Below are 20,203 nucleotides of genomic sequence, written 5' to 3' on the forward strand. Positions count from 1 at the left end.
TTTATATCTACAGAAATTTCTTCCAATAACTTCCATCTGTGTTAGGACTCCAATATGTACCATTTTGTTATATATTTTGATATCATTTTACTCTCAAAACCATAAGCTCCAATGTCTTTTTCATTCACTATATCCTAAGGTATATGGAAACCTTCTCTTTATTATATGGTTAATCTGTCTTACATTTAATTCCATAATACTCTTATATTTTATCAATTATTGAAGTGCACTGTTGCTAACATAAGTTGAAGATCACAGATAAAGTTATATGCCTTGATGAGAACGAGCGGCTGTAGCTGAAACAGCTGACTGAGTTGCGGGAACAGCCGACTACGTTGCTGAAACAGCTGGTCCTGTTGCTGAAACAGCTGGTCCCGTTGCTGAAACAGCTGGTCCCGTTGCTGAAACAGCTTGTCCCGATGCTGAAACAGTTAACTCAACTGCTGAAACAGCCGACAAAGCACGCAAATTCCGTTATGCGTAATTTGCGATTCTGAAGAACTTTTTGTGGATAATAGCAGCAGGCCGAAGATACGGTTACCTGAATTATTGTAAAGATAGCATGACTGTTGTCTCGGTTGTAACAGTATCTCTTTTTAAAGAAGAACAGAATAGTCTTGTTTTGAACAGAATCGAGATATCCGCTCTTGTGTAAAATTGTAAATGATGTCTCCTCTTTAAAAAGAGGAGACATCATCATTAGAGGGGATCGAACTGTAATTCATAGAACAGCATTGAGTGAGACAGGAGCTAGTCTCCTTTTTGTACTGTATCAGTTTCTCGACAGATGAATAAAGACCTGTTTTGAGCATTCTAGTTTAATTCTTTCTCTTGGGGAATCTTGTGAGAAGGAAAGGGCCCGCCTTCCTCACAAGATCCACCCCTTTATTCCTGTAGTTGTTTATTTCTTATGTATTTGCATTGTATTTAGTTCTGTTGCTGAAACACTAGTTACATGGTTTGTGATACTCTGTTTCTTAGCGCTACATGTATTGATTGCACGAGTGGATGATGAGAGCATGTGCTGAAGATCCCTGTACAGAGGGATAGGGTCTTGCTCCATTGATTGCTTTCTTTTACTTGCAGTGTGATTAGAACAGAGAGGCCAAGTGCTGAAGATTCCTGTTCCTGGGAATAGGGTCTTGACCTCTTAAGGTTACTTCTTTTGCAGTGTGATTAGTGCCAGGTAGCAGGTGCTGAAGTTCCCACCAAGGAATAGGGTCCTGTTCCTGCTATAGTTGAATGATTTCTTTTCTTATACATTTATTTCCCTTTTGCTGTAACAGAGAAATCGTGTCTGCTATAAGTTAATTGACTTCAGCTTTAATTAAGTAGACTGTGAATTGATAGATTGCTGAATTTAACAATTGTGTGTGACTTTCTTTTACTACAACATTGAACTGCTTTTGAAATTGAGCATATCCAGTGCGCTATTACCTTTGGAATAAAAAGACCTTCTCGGGTTGACAATTTATGTGGAGCTCGAATTGTGAAAACAATTAGAGCGGCCAACATTTTGGCGCCGTTGCCGGGGAAGGTAATTATAGATTTCAAAAAGCATTTATCTATTTTTTCTAATGTGCAGATTGTATGAGAGGACGAGGAAACCAGAAGAAAAATAACCGCGCAGGTGGCAAGGGCTGGGGAGGACGAAAAACGTTTATTGACGAAATCGTATCAAAGGTTGAATCATCACAAAGACTGAGTTCTCGAAAGTCAAAATTTCAGCGTTCCCCTCAGTCAGATTACAGAACAGAAGAAGTTGTGGGTCCTGAACATACAGAAGAAGTTGTGGGTCCTGAAAATACAGAAGAACCAGCAGTCAGCGCTGAAGAGTCAGAGGAAAGTAGCAGAATAGAAGAACATATCGAGGAGATAGTAGAAAGCGCTGGACGACCGGTAGGAAATATTGAAGAACCAATAGAGGATTCTGACGATCGAGAAAGTGCAGTAGGAGGACCAACAATGGAAGACAACAATGATAATTTCCTCTTTGGAGGAGGACGTACAGGTCCTGAAGAAGAAAGAAGGGATGAAAATTCTCTTTCTACCTTGGGATTTCCCATCAGTGATCTTCCTGCAGGAACAATGAAAAATATCCCATTGTCTGCCCTACCTAACTTTCATGGTTTATCTACTGAGGATCCTGACGAGTTTCTTTTTGAATTTGATATTTTATGCAGAAGCTATGATTATGTTACTAATGCTCAAAAGTTGAAACTGTTTCCAGCCACCTTAAAAGGGAATGCCTTGAGATGGTTCATGAGCCTTGGGAGCCAGGTAATCACAACATGGGAGCAAATGAAACAAAATTTTTTGCTTAAATATCAGGACTACTGCCGGACAAGAGAGAAGAAGGATGAATTATTCAATATGGCACAAAAATCGGATGAAAGCTTGGAGGACTACATCGAAAGATTGCAATACAACATACAGAGATCCGATCATCCAGATATAAGTAAGGAAATTCGTAAAACAATATTACTTAGAGGGTTAAGGGATGATTGTTTAAATATGTTAAATATGCTTGCTAAGGGAGATATATCTAAAGAATCATATGATGAGATTTGTGAACTTGCTAAAAGATGTTCTAGGGGAGCTGCAAGAAACAGAATAAGAGATTCCACCTATTCAAGGGTACAGAAATTAGCCAATGGAGGAGCAACAAGAGCAGAGATAGGTAATTTGCTTGAAGAATTTAAAACCGAAATGCTAAGTTCTTTTGCTTCGCAGATTGACACTTTGCAGGTTAAGAAGAAGCAGGCTGAGGCAGAAGCAACTCTGGCTGTCTACTGCCCGAAATGTAGAGATAAACATCCACTAAGGGAGTGCCCAAGAGATAAAGTACCAGTTTGCACCCTTTGTGAGAAAGATCATGAGACAGAACAATGTCCATCTCTACCGGGGATAAAAGCAGCGATGCAGCCAACAGAGGAAGAAGCTGAAGCAGTCTACCTGCTAACTCAAAGAAGACAGTGGCAACCTAAATGGCAAGGTACGAATTCTGGTATGCCATTTAATCGTTGGAACAATTATTCTGCTTTTGGCCAAACAGGCTACCCCCCCTTCAACCAAATGCAATATCCACTTTTCAATCAAATGAGTTTCCCACCCATGCAAATGCAAAACCCTCCCTTTGTTGATCCTTCAATGTGGACTCCTTGGCCTCCACAGCAACCACCTCCTTTCAATCCTTGGAACCCAAGTTGGAATAATCAATCACTTCCATACCCAAATCAGATGCCTCAATTCCAACAATCACTCTCTCTGCCATCAAATGCCCCACCAAATAACCAAATGAGACCCCAACTACCCGCACAACCAAATCCTAACCCCAACAATAAAGCTGTGCAAGTTATTGAAATTCAGAATCAGTCTATATCCCCTACTATGCAATGTAATGATATTCATTTGAGATCTGGAAGAGTAGTAGAGCCTATTATTGATGATATAACTGATTCAGATAAAAATGAAACCGAAAAGCAAAAAGAAGCTCAACCACCTTCTAACAAAAATGCTGAATCAACAGAACCTCCATTCCCCGAGCGTTTGGTTTTAACCAAAACAACTGAAACACCTGCTTTTAATTTTATGGGGGAATTGCAAAATTTGTATATTAAGATTCCACTTTTACAAGCATTAAAAGATGTACCAATTTATGCCAAAACATTAAGGGATATTTGTGTGAAGAAACCTGGTAGGAAAACCAAGGATCCCCTTACAGTACATGTGATGGGAGACTTGTCTGCATTAATGTCCGGAAAAACCCCTCCTGTAAAATATGGTGATCCTGGCCATCCTACTGTTACAGTTCAGATTGGTAAAGCAGTAATCCCCCGGGTTTTGGTAGATTTAGGTGCAGCAATTAATATAATGACTCTGGAAACTTCACAATTGTTACAGTTGAATAACACAATCAGAGATACACCCACCATTTTAGAGTTAGCTGACCGTTCCACAATTAAGCCAGAAGGGGTTGTTGAAGACCTGCTCATTTCAGTTGAATCCTGGAAATATCCAGCTGATTTTGTTGTATTGCAAACTAAAACAAAGCTGGGGGGACATCCCTTAATTCTAGGAAGGCCATGGTTGGCCACAGCTGATGCATTTATAAGTTGCAGATCTGGTTCAATGACAATTTCTAATGGTTATGAAACAAAACAGTTAACTCTTTATCCTCACGCTACGCCAGTAGTTAATAATGAAGATTCTATATGGATGGATTATGATGATAATGCTGTTCAGCCGATTCTAACTATAGGACAAGCTTTAACTCTTAAAGACAATACAGAAGATGAAATAATCAATAATTTTATTTGTGAACCTTCTTCTGTTATTGCTGAAACACACAATCAATTGACTGCAATTTTTGAAACTGATATACAAGAAAAGATTGAACCTGAAGATTCATCTCAAACTTTAAACACGATCCCATCTAAGAGCGTAACAGTTGAAATTGAACCCGGTAAGACATTAAACATAAATCCTGATTTAACAGACACTGAAACAGAGCAGCTAATGAAGTTATTACACAAATATAAGGAGGCATTTGCCTGGGATTACACGGACATGAAAGGTATTTCTTCTGAATTATGTACTCATAGAATTTACATTAAAGAAGGATGCCGACCTGTTTGTCAACCCCAAAGACGGATGAATCCTAATTTACGAGAAATTGTTAAAGAAGAACTTCAAAAATTGCTTAATGCAGGGTTTATATACCCCATATCTGACAGTGAATGGGTTTCCCTGTTAGTAATTGTTCCTAAGAAAAACGGGAAATGGAGGGTATGTGTTGACTATAGAGCTTTAAACAAAGCTACCCAAAAGGATCACTTTCCCTTACCTTTCATTGATCAGGTGTTGGACAGTCTTGCAGGGAAGAAATTCTTCTCTTTTCTAGATGGATTCAGTGGTTATAATCAGATAAAAATTGCACCCCAGGATCAAGACAAGACCACTTTCACCAGTCCTTGGGGAACTTTCGCCTATAGAGTTCTCCCATTTGGATTATGCAATGCACCAGCAACCTTTCAAAGAGCTGTTATAGGAATTTTCTCAGATATGCTGAATGACTGTATGGAAATATTTATGGATGATTTTACCCCCTATGGTGTGTCTTTTGAAGAGGGATTACAAAACCTTGAGAAAGTACTAAAAAGATGTATTCAAGCCCACCTTTCCTTAAGTACCGAAAAATGTCACATGATGATGAGTGAGGGAATAGTGCTTGGACATTTTATTTCATCTCTAGGTATTCAGGTAGATCCATCTAAAATATTAGTCATTCAGAATCTTTCTGTTCCTAAAACTCAAACTGATGTGAGAAGTTTTTTAGGACATGCTGGTTATTATAGGAGATTTATTAAAGATTTCTCTAAAATAGCTTCTCCATTGTTTGTATTGCTTATGAAAAATGCTGAATTCAAGTGGACTAGTTCTTGTCAAAAAGCTTTTGAAGAATTGAAGCATCAGCTGTCTACTGCTCCTATTTTGAGGGGGCCTGACTGGAATCTTCCATTTCACATATCCTCTGATGCTTCAGACAGTGCTATTGGAGCAGTCCTGGGACAAGAGGAAAATCATCTTCCTTATGCTATATACTTTATCAGTAAGAACATGACCTCTGCTGAGCTTAACTATACAGTTACCGAGAAAGAGTTCCTTGCAGTAATCTATGCCATTAATAAATTCAGACACTATATTACTGGTTATCCTACGTTTGTGCACACTGATCATTCAGCTATTAAATACTTAATGAACAAATCTGTTACAAATGCTAGAGTTACCAGATGGCTATTACTATTGCAGGAATTTGATATTACAATTATAGATCGGCCTGGTAAAGAAAATGTGGTGGCTGATTTTCTTTCACGGTTAAAAACTGATAATGATATTCCAGTGGATGATAGTTTTCCTGACGAATATTTGTTTGCAGTTTCTGCTCATTCTCCATGGTATGCAGATATTGCTAACTACTTGGTTGCAGGAAAACTACCAGCACACCTGTCATATAGGGAAAAGAGAAGAATTGTTCAACAAAGTGCCAGGTATAGCTGGATCAGCGGATGTCTCTTCTATACTGGGCTTGATCAGGAGATTCGAGCATGCATTAGAGAAGATGAAGTGTATGACATACTGAAAGCTTGTCATGATGGCCCTTGTGGAGGCCATTTTGCTGATAAAAGAACAGCGCATAAAATTCTGAGGATGGGTTACTATTGGCCCTCACTATTCAAGGATGAAAAGAAGTATGTAAGGGCTTGTGATAGCTGCCAGAGAATGGGTCAACCCAATCATAGAGACCAAATGCCACTAAACCCCCAGGTAGTTTCTGAACCATTTGAAAGATGGGCCTTGGACTTCATAGGACCCATTAACCCTCCATCCAATCAAAGAACCTATATATTAGTCTGCACAGACTATATGACTAAGTGGGTGGAAGCCAAAGCACTTATTAGAGCCAATGAAGAGGCTGTTTTGTCCTTCTTGTTTGAAGATATTTTCACTAGATTTGGAATCCCCAGAGAGATAGTTACTGATGGAGGACCTCCATTCAATTCTCATGGTTTTAAATCTACTCTTCACAAATATCATATTCAACATAGAATGACCACACCATACCACCCCCAGGCCAATGGGCAGGTGGAAAGCACAAACAAAGTTTTAGAAGCCATTCTAACTAAAACAGTGAAGGACAACCGAAAGGATTGGTCCCAAAGGCTCCCTGAGGCATTATGGGCTTACAGGACTACTTGGAGAAACACTACCGGTTTTTCTCCCTATGAATTGGTTTATGGTAAAAATGCTATTTTTCCTGTGGAATTTGAAATTAAAACTTTAAAGACTGCCTTAGCTGTTAATCTTGATTTGAATGATGTGCAGACAGCTAGATTGCAGCAACTTTTGGAGTTGGATGAAAAGAGATTGGATGCCATTCACCAAACAAACATGATTCAGCAACAAAGGATGAAATGGCATGACAAAATTATCAAACACAAGCAGTTCCAAAAAGGTAATTGGGCCTTGCTGTATGATTCTCGGTTTGAAAATTTTCAGGGAAAGCTACGTACACGTTGGCTTGGACCGTATGAAGTAGAAGATGTCTTTCCAAACGGAACGGTAAGACTTGTAACAATTGATGATGCTAAAACACCTCTACTAGTCAATGGCCATAGGCTCCGTTTATACGAGCGCCCTGTTTCTAAAGAAGATTTCAAGACTGCTTGCATGACTGATATTCATTATCTTTTTCCAGGGGAGTCTTCTGCTCCTCACAGCACTTAATTTTCTGCACTATATTTTTAGTAGTAGATTAGATTTAGCACTAATAATCCCTGTCAAGGATTGGCATGTTACAATTGAATTTTGCAGATTCTGGAAAGGCAATAAGGAGGACAGATTCATCATGAAAAGATCTGAAGCTTTAAATCAAGAAGCTTCCGCCCATCATTTTATCCTCTTCCCTAAAGTAATATCCCTCCATTACTTCTATCATTCCCACCACTCCCGAAATATCTTCCTTCAGTCTGTGTTACCCATCCCTTACTGCTGAAATAAACCCTTATCATTCACAGACCTAAGTCAATTATCACAATTTTCTGATTTTTCCCGTTGCTGAAACACCCGTTTCAGCAACGTAACACCAAATTTTCCCGTTGCTGAAACACCTGTTTCAGCAACGTAACACCAACTTTTTCCGTTGCTGAAATACCTGTTTCAGCAACATATCATTGATTCTACCCATTGCTGAAACACCTGTTTCAGCAATACATTATCAATTTCCTCCGATTGATGAAACACCTGCTTCAGCAATGTATCGTTCATTTGTCAATTGCTCACACATCAGTCTCAGCAACTTGTTATTATCAAAGCATCATCTCTCTTTGACAACATATAAGCTTTCTGGTCCTTCACGATCATACTTCAGATCCTTTTGGTGAAAATTGTTTGCAATATACCAGAATCAACTACACAGACCCTTCTATGATCATTCAAGGCTATTGCAACCGACACTTCGAATTATTAATTAAAGGTAAAGTATAAGGTATATGGTTTTAATGTAATTCGGATAAATCATATTAAAAGAGAGGATTTCATTTCATAATGATTGCATACCTCCCCACATCCAATCATTATTATACCATACGTAGGGGGGGGGGAATTCCAAAAATGGAATGATTATTTCGCATGCACCAACCTGCCGCCTGTTATCATATCCATTTTTGCCGTCATTTAGACTACGCAGCCATTGTTGCAACAACTAAGTCTGATCAGGGTCTGAGAATACTAAATTGTGCCTCTGCGGAAAAACTCAGAGCTTTAGCCATGGGAAAGGCGGCCATTAGAAATGAGCCCGGCTCCATAAGTCTTCTACAGCTCTTTCCTGAAGCATATCAGATCTTCCAACAAGCAGGGTGGACAGCATATTTTGAAAGGTTGGGAGATTTTAACGCAGAAGAAGTATTAGAATTCGCACAGAACTTTGAAGGCAATTTCTCAGTGGTCCGAGGGGTTCGCATTTCAGTGACAGAGGATGACATAGTTCAGGTATCAGGGTTGCCAGCTGAGGGCATTCGCTGGTTTAGCAGGAAGACGGTCGTTCTTAACGCGCAGCAAGACTTTTTGCGCCCGGACGAGCAAGTGGAACCTAGAGGCCGCGGGGTCAGTCTGCATTCACTTCCTCAACCATGGCCATCAGTGGCAGAATTCGTCAAACACTACCTCACATGCGAAGGGCGTTATCAGGTAGTGTACAACCATGACTTTGTTCTGCTGAATCATTTGAGGAATGGAAGATTGGTTAATATCCCTTATTATCTGCTTGGTTGTATTAAAAACATGTCGTATTATTGTAAGCAAGCCAAATCTCCAATGACATCCCTTACCCATCACCGCTTATGCCAGCTGCTAATACAGAGGGGTTTTGCTCAGCAAAATCCCCCTCTGCAGGCCCTACCTGAAATCCCTCTGCAGGCCCTACCTGAAATTCCTTTGCAGGCCCTACCTGAAATTCCTTTGCAGGCCCCACCTGAAGTCCCTCTGCAAGCCCCACCAGAAATTCCCCAACCACCTGAAGTCCCTTTGCAAACCCCACCCGAAATTCCTCAGCAAGAGAAAACGTCCCAATTGTCTGAAAATCCTCATAAAGAACAACAGGAGGAAACCCTGAATTCTCCCGTCAACCCAACCCCGAGCTCGCCTCAGTTAGCAGAGCTAACACCCTCTACTATTCCTGTCCCTAGTGACGATTCTCCAACACCCCCTTCTTCACCCATTAAGAAAAAAAGGAAAACCCCAGCAGTCACAAGTTCTAGACCACGGACAAGGTCCACATCCAAAATTCCTACCTCTCCGCAAAACCCTGTCCTGAAGAAAAAGCACTCCCGTTCAAGAAAAAGGAAAGGCAGCGATTTTGCTGCCTTCCTACCAAAAAGAAAAAGGACAAAGACTGTTGAGGTAGAATCTACCTCCATTTTCCCTAACCCTGCCACTATTGCATTGAAACCCTTATCCCCATCCCGAACTCCCCAGCCGGCCTCGTCCGAAGACACTGTCACACAAAAATCAGTGCCTCGGGATAATACGACATTGGTTATGGATCAAGGAGTGACTGCTCCACAAGAACCAGTCACTCGCCCAGTGACTGTAACACAAGAACCAGTCACTGAGGAAGAAGAATACACCAAGCAGGTCGATAATGGGAAATGCCCAGTGACTGTTCCACAAGAACCAGTCACTGAGGCAGAAGAATTTACAGAGCAGGTTGTTAGTGAAAAATGCCCAGTGACTGTCCCACAAGAACCAGTCACTGAGGCAGAAGAATTTACAGAGCAGATCAATACTGAAGAATGCCCAGTGACTGTCCCACAAGAACCAGTCACTGAGGCACAGGAACACAACAAGCAAGATGATAGTGGGAAATGCCCAGAAACTGAAATGCCAGAACTAGAGACTGAAATACCAGAACTGGAGATGGAAATACCAGAACTCGAGATTGAAATACCAGAATTGGAGATTGAAACACAGGAATCCATTCCTAACCCGGTGGATGAAACACAAGAACCACCCACTGTGGTACCAGAACTGGAGACCGAAACACAGGAATCCATCCCTAACCCGGTGGATGAAACACAAGAACCACCCACTGTGGTACCAGCATTAGTCACTGAGAAGCAAGAATTCATGACTGGTCCGATAGAGGAAATACAAGCACCACTCACCGTGGTTTCAGAACTAGTTGCTGAGGAACAAGGATTTATTCCTGATAGAGCACGAGGACTATTTACTGTGGTATCAGAACTAGTTACTGGTGAACAAGAATCCATTCCTGGCACGATGGATGAAACACAAGAGGCACCCATTGTGGTGCAACAACCAGCTACCACTGTGCATCAGCAAAATATTCCAGCAGAAACAACTAGCATACAAGGCCCACATACGATGGCATCTCTACTGCAGGAAAATGAGTTCCTGAAGTCTGAAATAGAAGCTTACAAAGCTGAGTTAGCCATGGCTCGAGAGGCTTTTGAAAAAGAACTCAATCTCCATACATTAGCACAAGTAGCCTCAATGCAAAACAGGGAGACATGCATAGAATATATGTGCAAAGAGTGTGGCATCATTTATCAGAATGCAGGCTATAAAGTAGTTGAAATTTCACTCCCTGAGACAATTATGACAGAGGGAACACAAGAGGAATGCCCCACTGCTCCACAAGAACCAGTAGGACCTCCTATGATGCAAGAAGAAGAAGAAGAAATCGAACAAGAGATATCTCATCCTTTGGGGACTGATGCAGCTATCTCGGCAGAAGAAACACTGCCAGAGCACACCACTATTGATTCAGATATTCCAGCAGAAGAAACATTGCCAGAGCACATGACTATTGATTCAGATATTCCAGCAGAAGAAACATTGCCAGAGCACATGATTATTGATTCAGATATTCTAGCTGAGGAAACATCGCCAGAGCATACTACTATTGATACAGCTGTTTCGGCAGAAGAGACACTGCCTCAGCACACTACTGGTGCAAGTATCCCGACAGAAGAAATAATGCCCCAATGCATTTCCTCTGAGGCAGCCATACAGACAGAGGGAATAGTGCCCAAACCTACTACTTCTGTTAAAAAGACACAGACTCGGCCATGGGACCCATTGGAACAATTCAACAGATGGAAGAAGGAACATGCTGAGAAACAGGATATAGTATTACAACAGCATAAGTTGCAATGGCAAAACTTTGTATACACTAACTGGGAGAACTTGGAGCAATTACTGCAAGAGCACAGGGAATATAAGAAGGAAGCCAGACAGTCTAAGGAACGGATAGCCCTGATGTTTTCATTGGTGCGAAAGTTGATGGTTACACGGAAACCTTCTGTAAACTACGCTCTTTTTCTTGCTGAACGACTAGCTTACTTTCAAATTAAATCAATAGCACATGGTAGACCACATGAAGTACTGACTTCAGAAAAATTTGTTGAGACCTTCAAGGAGGCCCCTGAAAGCGACCAGCATCTGCTGTGCGAACTCTACCTTCATAATGAAGCCATGCCTGAAGAAAGAAGAATTAATCTTATTCCAATTGCAGGTGATATACAAATTAGGGCATTTGCTTCATTTTTGTCTAATCAGCTCACTTGGCAGACTGCGTTCAATACAAGCAGTCATAATGAGGAGAATAAACTCCTGTGGATTAGGCCAGAGCCGGTAAGCCCAGCCATGTTTATAGCACAGTACTATAAATTCTTGCAGAAGCCAGGTATGAGCGAGCACATAGAGCAATTACAGGCTTCAATCCTTTTTAATTGTCAAGAGCATATTCGAATGAAGGGTCCTGCTGCACTGAAGGCCAATGATCTCTTTTGGCAGCAATCAGATAAGGAAAGACAGGATTATCATCCTTTTAACCCTCTCAATTTTCACGCTGCATTGTATAGAGTCCCTAAGTATATTGATTGCATTCAGCATTGTGGAGTCAACTGGATTGGGTATCATTTCCGTTTTCCAATCTTATGGCTGCCTTCAGAAAAATATCAAAATCATTACCTGTTGACTGACGAAGAGGAAGCCTCGGCATGGCAACAGTTGCAGACCAACAGCGGATTCCGAGCTCCTACAGACGCCACTTTCTCCAGCTACTGCCTGAGTAATTTGCATTGCCAGTCCCAGTACTCAGACTCTGATTCAGACGAAGGGGTTGCCTGAGGACATGCAACATTTTTAGCTGGGGGGGATGTTAGGACTCCAATATGTACCATTTTGTTATATATTTTGATATCATTTTACTCTCAAAACCATAAGCTCCAATGTCTTTTTCATTCACTATATCCTAAGGTATATGGAAACCTTCTCTTTATTATATGGTTAATCTGTCTTACATTTAATTCCATAATACTCTTATATTTTATCAATTATTGAAGTGCACTGTTGCTAACATAAGTTGAAGATCGCAGATAAAGTTATATGCCTTGATGAGAACGAGCGGCTGTAGCTGAAACAGCTGACTGAGTTGCGGGAACAGCCGACTACGTTGCTGAAACAGCTGGTCCTGTTGCTGAAACAGCTGGTCCCGTTGCTGAAACAGCTGGTCCCGTTGCTGAAACAGCTGGTCCCGATGCTGAAACAGTTAACTCAGCTGCTGAAACAGCCGACAAAGCACGCAAATTCCGTTATGCGTAATTTGCGATTCTGAAGAAATTTTTGTGGATAATAGCAGCAGGCCGAAGATACGGTTACCTGAATTATTGTAAAGATAGCATGACTGTTGTCTCGGTTGTAACAGTATCTCTTTTTAAAGAAGAACAGAATAGTCTTGTTTTGAACAGAATCGAGATATCCGCTCTTGTGTAAAATTGTAAATGATGTCTCCTCTTTAAAAAGAGGAGACATCATCATTAGAGGGGATCGAACTGTAATTCATAGAACAGCATTGTGTGAGACAGGAGCTAGTCTCCTTTTTGTACTGTATCAGTTTCTCGACAGATGAATAAAGACCTGTTTTGAGCATTCTAGTTTAATTCTTTCTCTTGGGGAATCTTGTGAGAAGGAAAGGGCCCGCCTTCCTCACAAGATCCACCCCTTTATTCCTGTAGTTGTTTATTTCTTATGTATTTGCATTGTATTTAGTTCTGTTGCTGAAACACTAGTTACATGGTTTGTGATACTCTGTTTCTTAGCGCTACATGTATTGATTGCACGAGTGGATGATGAGAGCATGTGCTGAAGATCCCTGTACAGAGGGATAGGGTCTTGCTCCATTGATTGCTTTCTTTTACTTGCAGTGTGATTAGAACAGAGAGGCCAAGTGTTGAAGATTCCTGTTCCTGGGAATAGGGTCTTGACCTCTTAAGGTTACTTCTTTTGCAGTGTGATTAGTGCCAGGCAGCAGGTGCTGAAGTTCCCACCAAGGAATAGGGTCCTGTTCCTACTATAGTTGAATGATTTCTTTTCTTATACATTTATTTCCCTTTTGCTGTAACAGAGAAATCGTGTCTGCTATAAGTTAATTGACTTCAGCTTTAATTAAGTAGACTGTGAATTGATAGATTGCTGAATTTAACAATTGTGTGTGACTTTCTTTTACTACAACATTGAACTGCTTTTGAAATTGAGCATATCCAGTGCGCTATTACCTTTGGAATAAAAAGACCTTCTCGGGTTGACAATTTATGTGGAGCTCGAATTGTGAAAACAATTAGAGCGACCAACAATCTGAAACCCCAATCATCTTCAAAGTAGTCAATTCTTCGTTCAACACACAGATGACCAAATTGGAAATGATATAATTCTTTAATTGACCATACAAAAGTGGATCCATCATTGAAAAGGCATATCAATTAATTCATGTATATTTCTAATGGCATACACTGTATGTCACTGATTGGAACAAAAGAAAAACCCCACTCATTTTTTATTACATCAAACTAGTAGATTGTATACCAATACTAAGGATAATCTTCATACTCCTTGTCGAGATACATCCAAAACAATTTAGTTTTATAAAACACTACATTCTTAGGGGGTGAAGTGCTACCAAATGGAATAGAAACCCTGTGCCATACCCTATCAAGACTACTACAAACATAAAATGTAGATTGCATTCTATCATACATATGTTTTAGAACAACCGAGTCATATTTTCTGCTGTTTACATTTTCCATTAATGAAAAGAATCCCCAGTCCCCAATTTGTATTGGCCCTATGTTTTTAAATGCCTTTCTAAATGGATTTGTTACAAAATAGTTGTGTGTTTGGGAGCATTCTGTTGGTAAGGATAAAACCACCATTGGTCCAACAATACACTCTACTCTATATCTTGAATCTATGAATCACAAATGAGATTGAGATATGTGGCCATTTTGATTAAGGTATTGAGCATCAAAACAAATTTCTTCACTATTAAGGAAAGGAACAAGAAATCCAAATTCATTCGTAGAGACATTCTTGCAATGTAACAAGAAAGAAGGGTTTTGCAAATCATTCTTCCATTTTTTACAAACAATGTTAAACTTTATCACAACTGATAAAGGGAGCCACAGGAAGACAATTTCAATAACTTCGAATGGAAGACAACTCCAAATAGTTGGATCCATGATCAAACAATGAAATCACCTAACATTAAAAAAAATACATTTGATATCAACAAAACAATTTATTGTTGAATAAAATTAAAAGTAACATACATACAAAATTTACCATACACAATTTTCCATTTGGTTAAGGATAAAAAATGTTAATGTTTGTGTAAGAGTGAAATTTTAATTAATAAAAAATAGTGAGGGAACAACTTGGTTTTTTTTCTAGATTGAAAATCACATGGCTACTTGTTTTGTATAGTAGTGAATTTATTTTAGTTATATGTTTTAGTTATGTATGTAATGTGAAACATAATTAACTATTGTCAATTTTGATTAGGTGTAATAACCACCTAAATAAGGGGTAGTCTTTAAGGTTTAATAGCCACCTAAATAATTTCTGGTTGGAATTTGACAAAAAAAAAATTGACTCAATCATAATGAATCCAAAAATATCAAATTAGAATTATATTACTAAATTTCTAAGACAACACATTCTTATATATTAATTTATCTCATATTTAGAATTAATCTAAGATCATTTTACTTATTTATTAATAAAACAATAGATTGTTAATATCATAAGATAATCCTTGTAATGGACTACATTAATGTCACCACTTAATCATTCTAATGGACTACATTAATATCTACATGATTATGATTATGTGGTATATGGAGGTTAAATTAATAAATATTAGGAAATTTAAATAATAAAAAATGTAGTATGTTTTAAGTTTGTGAGATTTTTCAACATAATTATATATTTATAACTTTTTAAAATTATTTGAATTTCTTAATATTTATTAAAATATCATTTCTTATTTAATAATGTAATTTTTAATCATAAACTAATCACAATAATTATAATTTAAATGTTCTTAACCATTAAGAAAATGTGTTTCTAAAACAATTAATTCTATATGTCTCCATTGTTTAAAAAAATAATGATATATAACTTGATCTTAATCTTAAAACTGAATTATTATTTTTATTTTATGTGTTTATAAATATTTTTAATGGGTTGTCTAACACCTAGATGTTTAGGAATTTTTGGTTGGAACTAACTACATTTTTTGTTGACTCAATCTTAATTTTTATTGTTTACTCAAATTTACTTGTAATTCCAAACAATCTTTGCCAAATTATAAACAATAGAAAATCTAACAACACATGAATTTAAACATATATTAAGTAAGGTGTTTAAAGTTTCTTTAAAATAAAATTGAAAAGATTTTTTTTATTGAATTAATCTATTCTTATACATATTTTTATTATATAATGCTTTTTTTGTAATTATAATATATGAAAGAAATAAAAAAAAAAGTTACACTAAGAGATTTAATATAATTTTCTATAATATAATTGTACAAAATCCATGTCTTATTTCGCTAACATATTATAATATGTATGTAATATAATGAGAAGAGTTTTTTCATTATTCTCTTATATAATTATATAATTCTATTTCTTTAAAAAAAGTTAAAAAAAAATGTTTAAACAATTCTCAATAACATATTAAATACATTTAATTATTTAAATTAATACATTCTAGCTAAACAAATATACATTATATAAATTCCTTTAATATTAATAACAACCAATTAGATTACCCATATTACATTTATACATGATCAAAATTCCTATAATATTAATGACAACCAATTACATTTAAAACCCATATTTTTTTATCAGTCAATGAAATTTTTATTCAATAATACACATGTAAATATTCATAATTATACCTCACACCCTTTTATTGAATCCAACAAAATTTCCTCAGTCAAGCAAACACACACACATAAGATTTGACATTATCAATTAGCAGGAAACTTGGATTTCTTTATCCACTTGATTATGATTATAGGGTATATAGAGGTTAAATTAATAAATATTGGGAAATTTGAATAATAAAAAATGTTGTCTCTTTTAAGTTTGTGAGGTTTTTCAACATAATTTTATATGTTTATAAATTTTTTTAATTATTTGAATTTCTTAATATTTATTAAGATAGTGTTTCTTATTTAATAATATAATTTTTAATCATACAATAATCATAATAATTATAATTTAAATGTTCTTAACCATTAAGAAAATGTGTTTCTAAAACAATTAAGTCTATATGTCTTCATTGTTTTAAAAAAATAATGATATATAGGTTGATCTTAATCTTAAAACTGTATTATTATCTTTATTTTATATATTTATAAATATTTTTAATGGGTTGTCTAAAACCTAGATGTTTTGGAAGTTTTGGTTGGAAATTGACAAATTTTTGTTGAGTTAATCATAGTGAATCCAGAAATTTCAAATTAAAATTATATTATTAAATTTCTAAAACAACACATTGTTATACATTAATTTTTTTCATATATATATATATATATTGTAAACTTGGCAGTACTTCCTCTATTTATATTACTTTTCCAAAATCGTTAAATTCCATTTGTTCCAGGTGGCTTACCTGTCCAAAGGAAACCAGATAGCCACTTGTCTACATTAAACCCTGTCCAAAATTTAAAAAGGTTTATTGTTATCCATATAGCATCATTTCTTTGACTGTCTAAACCACTGTTATGATAAAACAAATTAAACATTAAATGTATTTCATAAAAAAAAAAAAAAAATCGAACTAGACCACTGCTTCAATCCTCATTCGAGGATATTACTAGGGCTGGCTCTTTGGCACTGGAGCTTGGCATCTCACTCCTCTCCTCAATTCTCCACTTCAACTCTTTTAGAGTTTGTTCAATTCTTCCCAGGGCCAGGTTATTTATGTAGGTCTATATCTGAATTGTCACAATTTCCCTGAGTAGTTTAGCCTTGGCTAGATTCTTCTCCTTGTTTTTCTGTTGTGCCTCTATTCTGTCACCCAATGCTTGCTCTCGGTTCAAGGTCATGGCCAGAGCCACCCATTCTTCATTACCCAGTATTGTTGTATGGTTTTCCTAAATAGGGAGTGCCCTCCACGAGAATTCCCTGGATCAGGAACCATGCTTTCTGACTCCTCCATGGGGATGTCCTGGTGCTTGATGCTGTCATTCATTTCCCTCTCCTAACTCGCAATTTGGTCTTTGATGTCCGGTGGGTTCCCTGCCATGTAAGCATCGATAATAGTCATCATGTGTTCACTGCCTAGTTTCCTCCCACTTTTCGTGGTCAGTCTGCTTGTTCCTTCCTCCTTATTTTCTCTCTTGCCTCTCCTGGGGGCCATGTTACTCCCTGCCTGTCTGCAACTTCCGTCTTCTTGTTCTTCTCTATTCTCCTCACTGTATTGTCCTCGGTATGATAAGATACCTATCATAGAGCCATCACATTTATCAGAATTATAATAGTAAATAAAAGCTATATTCCATTTACCCATTTTCTTTCCCTTTCCAGGGTTTGTTGCCTTTAGGATTTTTTACAAAAGGGGTTTAGAGCCAATCATATTTTTTTTAAGGATATGTTCCTCGCTTGGATATCCTACCATTTTCTTACCGTGGAAACAGTCGGTGCACAACCTATCTATTTTGGCCAGCCTCATGGGTTCCTCCTAGAATGAGGTTGTCTTTTTACTCCTCCATTCCTAGGGTCTCCCTGGCTTGTCAACAGCTTCCCTCCAGGTGCTAGCTCTAAATCCCCCCCCCCAAGGTTGCTTGCTTTGTTGGTTCACTATATTCCTTGGATATTTCCCCCCCAAGTTGCTTCCTTTATGCCTTCTGGTTCCCTTCCATCAAATCCTACTGGGTTGCCTAGGGTCATGTTCTGTCAGGGTTTACTACGAGCTTTTGTCCATTTATGGTCCCCTCCCTTCCTGGGTGCGAGAACCTCCCTCCTGATCTCCCTACCCCGGGAATTCATAAGCACTTCTATATTGTTTATGACAGTATCGCAGGAGGTTCTGGTTTCCTTTTTAACAGACTTATGCATGTTCCATCTCAGATATCCTATTTTCCTACTGATAATAATCCTGGGCCTAACGAGGAAGGGGAGCATAGGAGCTACATACCAACTTGCAGGATTGATGCCTCTTTCGTCCACAGTCTAGATCTTCGCTCTTCGGCCACCTTTCCTCTCACCATCTCTTCTCGCCATCGTCTGCATGTGTTTAGCTACATCCTGATTTTTGTTAAGTTTTATTTCCCTCCCCCTCCCATCCCTTGCCTTAACTGCCACCTATCTGGCATTATTACCTGTGCAGATCCTACACCATCCTCTCGGGATGTTACCCCTCTATCCTTACTCCCATCTCCTCTCATTACTCCACACTTTCTCCCAGCTGCTCTTGTCGTGCACGTGTTGTCCTTGTCCTGCCACTTGCTAACATTCTTCTGCCTGCCCCCCTGCTCGCTTCCTTGCCCTCTTCTCTGTCATTCTCAACTGTCACCATCCTCATACTCTTAGGAGTTGTACCCTCTCTGCCCTACTCCATCACTTCCCAGCTCACCTGTCTACTCACTTCATTCCCCGCATCTATCCTTTTCCCCACTTTTCTTCTTCCTCCTTCTTCCTTTTGGCATTATGACACAAATTTGGCACCATGAAAGAGGTGTTGTCCTTGATGGCAACTCACCCAGATGATAGATCACAATTCAAAATCACAAAATGAAGAAAGAGAGGTATACGCAGGTTCTTCATTGACCAAGTAGCGTGTACACATGAGTTCTCAAACCAAAAGGCCCATATAGCATACACATGCACTTTCATGGGAGGAAAGGTGGGTACATGTTGGAAAACTTAGTTTTGGTCCATGGTATTTGGTCCACGGTATTTTTATCCTTGGTATTGGTCCAAGGTATCTTGTTCGAAGTTTTGACCCTAGGTATTTGGTCCAAGGTAGTGGTTCTAAGTGGTTTTGGTCCATGGTATTGAGTAAGGCCTAAGACTATAAAAGGAGGAGAAGATCATTAGGCAAAGGCACTCATGTATTGAATATATAATGAAGAGCAAGATCTAGAATACAGGTTATTGGGTTATGGTGCACAGCTGGATCTGAATCAAGGATGAAAATTAACACTTGATGAAGGATAAGATCTAATGATGGGTCAAGATCTTAAGGCTTGAACTGAAGTATATTTGTGTGTTTTGATCTTTTATTTGAATAACTGGCACATGTTGTAGACTTTGAATATGATTATCTAGGTATAACTGAAGTCTGGAATTGTTGTAAAGATTAAATCATCATTTATAGATCTGTACGCAGGTTCACCTTAGAAAATGCGCGTATACATGTTGGTTTGCATATCAAAACAGCGTATACATCTTAAATCTGATTTGCAGATCTGTACACAGGTTCGCCTTGAGAAAAGTGTGTATGTACATAGGTTCGACACATTGAAGTAGCGTATACCTCATAAAATATGCTTTAGCTACTTCTGGTTGCTATTATAGTGTTCTGGATTCTGATTACTGTTTCCTGGTTACTGTATTCTGGTTACAACATTCTGAAAAGTGATTGATTGACTCAATTTTGGTTGGTGCAAAGGAGATTTATTGTTGCATATGTATTTGATGTTTGAATGATGCTATTGATGGATCCAGTTTGAAAATTTATGAAACGTGGTCCCTAGAGGAAAAGAGAATGTTGTAGCCTTCTGTAAGCCGGCACCTACGTACTAGTAAATATATCAACTAATACA

This window comes from Pinus tabuliformis, chromosome 6 (assembly GCF_031772625.1).
Source record: "Pinus tabuliformis cultivar Carrire ecotype Pingquan chromosome 6, CPIR1, whole genome shotgun sequence".
Lineage (NCBI taxonomy): Eukaryota > Viridiplantae > Streptophyta > Pinopsida > Pinales > Pinaceae > Pinus > Pinus tabuliformis.